This window comes from Carex rostrata, chromosome 2, assembly GCF_964058835.1.
Source record: "Carex rostrata chromosome 2, lpCarRost1.2, whole genome shotgun sequence".
In the NCBI taxonomy this organism is placed as follows: domain Eukaryota; kingdom Viridiplantae; phylum Streptophyta; class Magnoliopsida; order Poales; family Cyperaceae; genus Carex; species Carex rostrata.
The window spans coordinates 577501-585000 of NC_135919.1; positions in this window are offsets into that span (position 1 = coordinate 577501).

Below are 7500 nucleotides of genomic sequence, written 5' to 3' on the forward strand. Positions count from 1 at the left end.
GGCTTTACAGCTGGGGATTTCAACCCGTGCGGCTACCAGCATCGGTCTTACGGGCGCCTGCACGCTTAGACGCCCTGCCCGATCGTGTTTCGCCGGCTTTACGGATGGGGATTTCAACCCGCTCGGTCTCTGCGGGGCGCCTCCACGCTTAGGCGCCCCGCTCAACCGTGTTTCACCGGCTTTACGGCTGGGGATTTCAACCCGCTCGGTCTCTGCGGGGCGCCTCCACGCTTAGGCGCCCCGCTCAACCGTGTTTCGCCGGCTTTACAGCTGGGGATTTCAACCCTTGCGGCTACCCGCATCGGTCTTACGGGCGCCTCCACGCTTAGACGCCCTGCCCAATCGTGTTTCCCCGGCTTTACGGCTGGGGATTTCAACCCGCATCGGTCTCTGCGGGGCGCCTCCACGCTTAGGCACCCCGCTCAACCGTGTTTCGCCGGCTTTACGGCTGGGGATTTCAACCCGCTCGGTCACTGCGGGGCGCCTCCACGCTTAGGCGCCCCGCTCAACCGTGTTTCGCCGGCTTTACGGCTGGGGATTTCAACCCGCGCGGCTACCCGCATCGGTCTTACGGGCGCCTCCACGCTTAGACGCCCTGCCCGAACGTGTTTCACCGGCTTTACGGCTGGGGATTTCAACCCGCTCGGTCTCTGCGGGGCGCCTCCACGCTTAGGCGCCCCGCTCAACCGTGTTTCGCCGGCTTTACCGCTGGGGATTTCAACCCGCTCGGTCACTGCGGGGCGCCTCCACGCTTAGGCGCCCCGCTCAACCGTGTTTCGCTGGCTTTACGGCTGGGGATTTCAACCCGCGCGGCTACCCGCATCGGACTTACGGGCGCCTCCACGCTTAGACGCCCTGCCCGAACGTGTTTCGCCGGCTTTACGGCTGGGGATTTCAACCCGCTCGGTCTCTGCGGGGCGCCTCCACGCTTAGGCGCCCCAATGAACCGTGTTTCGCCGGCTTTACGGCTGGGGATTTCAACCCGCGCGGCTACCCGCATCGGTCTTACGGGCGAAACTCCACGCGGAGTCGCCCTGCCCGAACGTGTTTCGCCGGCTTTACGGCTGGGGATTTCAACCCGCTCGGTCTCTGCGGGGCGCCTCCACGCTTAGGCGCCCCAATGAACCGTGTTTCGCCGGCTTTACGGCTGGGGATTTCAACCCGCTCGGTCTCTGCGGGGCGCCTCCACGCTTAGGCGCCCCAATGAACCGTGTTTCACCGGCTTTACGGCTGGGGATTTCAACCCGCGCGGCTACCCGCATCGGCCTTACAGGCGAAACTCCACGCGGAGTCACCCTGCCCGACCGCTTTTCGCCAACAAAATCGTGTCTTTTGTCCCCGCTGCACCGTGTTTTTTGCCCCCGCTCAACCGTGTTTTTTGCCCCCGCTCAACCGTGCTTACTGCCCCCGCTCAACCGTGTTTTTCGGTAACATAATCGTGTTTTCGGGTAACATAATCTTGTTTTTCGGGCCATTTTACACCGACGGAGGCACCCACAGGGGCCATGTACACCCCGCTTGGCATGTACATGAGGGGCTGCCTCTTCCAAAAATCCTTCCCCCCTATAGGGGAATATGCATTTTGGGTCTCCAGCCACGCCCAGGGTTACCACCCCCTGGAAATCCCCCAGGTTTACCCCCCATTTTATGTGGATGCATAGATTCAGACCGCCCTGCTCCATCGCTTTTGGCCATTTTTGCCCAACGTTAGCCGCTTCGGCTTGCCGCTGGACTGTTTTCGGGCCTTTTTCACCGACGCTTGGCCGTATCCGCTTAGTTTTCCCCAACGCTTGGCCGCATCCGCTTAGTTTTCCCCCGCTGGACTGTTTTCGGGTCACTTTTGCCCAACGTTAGCGGCTTCCGCTTGCCGCTGGACTGTTTTCGGGCCCTTTTTCACCGACCCTTGGCCGTATCCGCTTAGTTTTCCCCAACGCGTGGCCGCATCCGCTTAGTTTTCCCCCGCTGAACTGTTTTCGGGTCACTTTTGCCCAACGTTAGCCGCTTCCGCTTGCCGCTGGGCTGTTTTCGGGCCATTTTTCCCCAACACTTGGCCGCATCCGCTTAGTTTTCCCCAACGCGTGGCCGCATCCGCTTAGTTTTCCCCCGCTGAACTGTTTTCGGGTCAGTTTTGCCCAACGTTAGCCGCTTCCGCTTGCCGCTGGACTGTTTTCGGGCCAATTTCCACCGACTCTTGGCCGTATCCGCTTAGTTTTCCCCAACGCGTGGCCGCATCCGCTTAGTTTTCCCCCGCTGAACTGTTTTCGGGTCAGTTTTGCCCAACGTTAGCCGCTTCCGCTTGCCGCTGGACTGTTTTCGGGCCAATTTCCACCGACTCTTGGCCGTATCCGCTTAGTTTTCCCCAACGCGTGGCCGCATCCGCTTAGTTTTCCCCCGCTGAACTGTTTTCGGGTCAGTTTTGCCCAACGTTAGCCGCTTCCGCTTGCCGCTGGGCTGTTTTCGGGCCAATTTCCACCGACACTTGGCCGCATCCGCTTAGTTTTCCCCAACGCGTGGCCGCATCCGCTTAGTTTTCCCCCGCTGAACTGTTTTCGGGTCAGTTTTGCCCAACGTTAGCCGCTTCCGCTTGCCGCTGGACTGTTTTCGGGCCAATTTCCACCGACTCTTGGCCGTATCCGCTTAGTTTTCCCCAACGCGTGGCCGCATCCGCTTAGTTTTCCCCCGCTGAACTGTTTTCGGGTCAGTTTTGCCCAACGTTAGCCGCTTCCGCTTGCCGCTGGGCTGTTTTCGGGCCAATTTCCACCAACACTTGGCCGCATCCGCTTAGTTTTCCCCAACGCGTGGCCGCATCCGCTTAGTTTTCCCCCGCTGAACTGTTTTCGGGTCAGTTTTGCCCAACGTTAGCCGCTTCCGCTTGCCGCTGGACTGTTTTCGGGCCAATTTCCACCGACTCTTGGCCGTATCCGCTTAGTTTTCCCCAACGCGTGGCCGCATCCGCTTAGTTTTCCCCCGCTGAACTGTTTTCGGGTCACTTTTGCCCAACGTTAGCCGCTTCCGCTTGCCGCTGGGCTGTTTTCGGGCCAATTTCCACCGACACTTGGCCGCATCCGCTTAGTTTTCCCCAACGCGTGGCCGCATCCGCTTAGTTTTCCCCCGCTTAACTGTTTTCGGGTCACTTTTCCCCAACGTTAGCCGCTTCCGCTTGCCGCTGGGCTATTTTCGGGCCATTTTTCCCCAACACTTGGCCGTATCCGCTTAGTTTTCCCCAACGCGTGGCCGCATCCGCTTAGTTTTCCCCCGCTGAACTGTTTTCGGGTCACTTTTGCCCAACGTTAGCCGCTTCCGCTTGCCGCTGGACTGTTTTCGGGCCAATTTCCACCGACTCTGGGCCGGATCCGCTTAGTTTTCCCCAACGCTTAGCTGCATCCGCTTAATTTTCCCCAGCTGAACTGTTTTCGGGTCACTTTGTCCCAACGTTAGCCGTTTCCGGTTGCCACTGGACTGTTTTCGGGCCAATTTCCACCGACACTTGGCCGCATCCGCTTAGTTTTCCCCAACGCGTGGCCGCATCCGCTTAGTTTTCCCCCGCTTAACTGTTTTCGGGTCACTTTTCCCCAACGTTAGCCGCTTCCGCTTGCCGCTGGGCTATTTTCGGGCCATTTTTCCCCAACACTTGGCCGTATCCGCTTAGTTTTCCCCAACGCGTGGCCGCATCCGCTTAGTTTTCCCCCGCTGAACTGTTTTCGGGTCAGTTTTGCCCAACGTTAGCCGCTTCCGCTTGCCGCTGGACTGTTTTCGGGCCAATTTCCACCGACTCTTGGCCGTATCCGCTTAGTTTTCCCCAACGCGTGGCCGCATCCGCTTAGTTTTCCCCCGCTGAACTGTTTTCGGGTCACTTTTGCCCAACGTTAGCCGCTTCCGCTTGCCGCTGGGCTGTTTTCGGGCCAATTTCCACCGACACTTGGCCGCATCCGCTTAGTTTTCCCCAACGCGTGGCCGCATCCGCTTAGTTTTCCCCCGCTTAACTGTTTTCGGGTCACTTTTCCCCAACGTTAGCCGCTTCCGCTTGCCGCTGGGCTATTTTCGGGCCATTTTTCCCCAACACTTGGCCGTATCCGCTTAGTTTTCCCCAACGCGTGGCCGCATCCGCTTAGTTTTCCCCCGCTGAACTGTTTTCGGGTCAGTTTTGCCCAACGTTAGCCGCTTCCGCTTGCCGCTGGACTGTTTTCGGGCCAATTTCCACCGACTCTTGGCCGTATCCGCTTAGTTTTCCCCAACGCGTGGCCGCATCCGCTTAGTTTTCCCCCGCTGAACTGTTTTCGGGTCAGTTTTGCCCAACGTTAGCCGCTTCCGCTTGCCGCTGGGCTGTTTTCGGGCCAATTTCCACCGACACTTGGCCGCATCCGCTTAGTTTTCCCCAACGCGTGGCCGCATCCGCTTAGTTTTCCCCCGCTGAACTGTTTTCGGGTCAGTTTTGCCCAACGTTAGCCGCTTCCGCTTGCCGCTGGACTGTTTTCGGGCCAATTTCCACCGACTCTTGGCCGTATCCGCTTAGTTTTCCCCAACGCGTGGCCGCATCCGCTTAGTTTTCCCCCGCTGAACTGTTTTCGGGTCAGTTTTGCCCAACGTTAGCCGCTTCCGCTTGCCGCTGGGCTGTTTTCGGGCCAATTTCCACCAACACTTGGCCGCATCCGCTTAGTTTTCCCCAACGCGTGGCCGCATCCGCTTAGTTTTCCCCCGCTGAACTGTTTTCGGGTCAGTTTTGCCCAACGTTAGCCGCTTCCGCTTGCCGCTGGACTGTTTTCGGGCCAATTTCCACCGACTCTTGGCCGTATCCGCTTAGTTTTCCCCAACGCGTGGCCGCATCCGCTTAGTTTTCCCCCGCTGAACTGTTTTCGGGTCACTTTTGCCCAACGTTAGCCGCTTCCGCTTGCCGCTGGGCTGTTTTCGGGCCAATTTCCACCGACACTTGGCCGCATCCGCTTAGTTTTCCCCAACGCGTGGCCGCATCCGCTTAGTTTTCCCCCGCTTAACTGTTTTCGGGTCACTTTTCCCCAACGTTAGCCGCTTCCGCTTGCCGCTGGGCTATTTTCGGGCCATTTTTCCCCAACACTTGGCCGTATCCGCTTAGTTTTCCCCAACGCGTGGCCGCATCCGCTTAGTTTTCCCCCGCTGAACTGTTTTCGGGTCACTTTTGCCCAACGTTAGCCGCTTCCGCTTGCCGCTGGACTGTTTTCGGGCCAATTTCCACCGACTCTGGGCCGGATCCGCTTAGTTTTCCCCAACGCTTAGCTGCATCCGCTTAATTTTCCCCAGCTGAACTGTTTTCGGGTCACTTTGTCCCAACGTTAGCCGTTTCCGGTTGCCACTGGACTGTTTTCGGGCCATTTTCCACCGACTCTTGGCCGTATCCGCTTGGTTTTACCCAACGCTTGGCTGCTTCCGCTTAATTTCCCCCAGCTGAACTGTTTTCGGGTCACTTTTGCCCAACGTTAGCCGTTTCCGCTTGCCGCTGGACTGTTTTCGGGCCATTTTTCACCGACACTTGGCCGTATCCGCTTAGTTTTCGCCAACAATTGGCTGCATCCGCTTAATTTTCCAAGCTATACTGCTTTCGGGTCAGTTTTGCCCAAAGTTAGCCGCTTCCGCTTGCCGCTGGGCTGTTTTCGGGCCATTTTCCACCCACGCTGGCACCGACGGGGCCATGTACACCCACGCGCGTGTACATGAGGGGGCACCCATTTTTGAAAACCTTGCCCCCCTATAGGGGAATATGCATTTTGAGGCTCTAGCCACGCCCAGGGTTACCACCCCCTGAAAATCCCCCAAGTCAAAATCACCCATGTAAAATATTCAAAAAAATCTCAAAAAATCACAAAAAATTTATAAAATCAAATAAATTCAAAATAAAAAAAAAAAAATTTCAAAAATTCAAAAAAAATTCAAAAAATTCAAAAAAATTCAAAAAAATTCAAAAAATTCAAAAATTCAAAAAAAGTCCAAAAACCCAAAAAAACTTCAAAAATTTCAAAAATTCAAAAAAATTTCAAAAAATTGCCCCGCTGAACTGTTTTCGGGTCAGTTTTGCCCAACGTTAGCCGCTTCCGCTTGCCGCTGGACTGTTTTCGGGCCAATTTCCACCGACTCTTGGCCGTATCCGCTTAGTTTTCCCCAACGCGTGGCCGCATCCGCTTAGTTTTCCCCCGCTGAACTGTTTTCGGGTCACTTTTGCCCAACGTTAGCCGCTTCCGCTTGCCGCTGGGCTGTTTTCGGGCCAATTTCCACCGACACTTGGCCGCATCCGCTTAGTTTTCCCCCGCTTAACTGTTTTCGGGTCACTTTTCCCCAACGTTAGCCGCTTCCGCTTGCCGCTGGGCTGTTTTCGGGCCATTTTTCCCCAACACTTGGCCGTATCCGCTTAGTTTTCCCCAACGCGTGGACGCATCCGCTTAGTTTTCCCCCGCTGAACTGTTTTCGGGTCACTTTTGCCCAACGTTAGCCGTTTCCGCTTGCCGCTGGACTGTTTTCGGGCCAATTTCCACCGACTCTGGGCCGGATCCGCTTAGTTTTCCCCAACGCTTGGCTGCATCCGCTTAATTTTCCCCAGCTGAACTGTTTTCGGGTCACTTTGTCCCAACGTTAGCCGTTTCCGCTTGTCGCTGGACTGTTTTCGAGCCATTTTCCACCGACTCTTGGCCGTATCCGCTTGGTTTTGCCCAACGCTTGGCTGCTTCCGCTTAATTTCCCCCAGCTGAACTGTTTTCGGGTCACTTTTGCCCAACGTTAGCCGTTTCCGCTTGCCGCTGGACTGTTTTCGGGCCATTTTTCACCGTCACTTGGCCGTATCCGCGTAGTTTTCGCCAACAATTGGCTGCATCCGCTTAATTTTCCAAGCTATACTGCTTTCGGGTCAGTTTTGCCCAACGTTAGCCGCTTCCGCTTGCCGCTGGGCTGTTTTCGGGCCATTTTCCACCCACGCTGGCACCGACGGGGCCATGTACACCCACGCGCGTGTACATGAGGGGGCACCCATTTTTGAAAACCTTGCCCCCCTATAGGGGAATATGCATTTTGAGGCTCTAGCCACGCCCAGGGTTACCACCCCCTGAAAATCCCCCAAGTCAAAATCACCCATGTAAAATATTCAAAAAAATCTCAAAAAATCACAAAAAATTTATAAAATCAAATAAATTCAAAATAAAAAAAAAAATTTCAAAAATTCAAAAAAAATTCAAAAAATTCAAAAAAATTCAAAAAAATTCAAAAAATTCAAAAATTCAAAAAAAGTCCAAAAACCCAAAAAAACTTCAAAAATTTCAAAAATTCAAAAAAATTTCAAAAAAATTTCAAAAATTTGCCCCGCTGAACTGTTTTCGGGTCAGTTTTGCCCAACGTTAGCCGCTTCCGCTTGCCGCTGGACTGTTTTCGGGCCAATTTCCACCGACTCTTGGCCGTATCCGCTTAGTTTTCCCCAACGCGTGGCCGCATCCGCTTAGTTTTCCCCCGCTGAACTGTTTTCGGGTCACTTTTGCCCAACGTTAG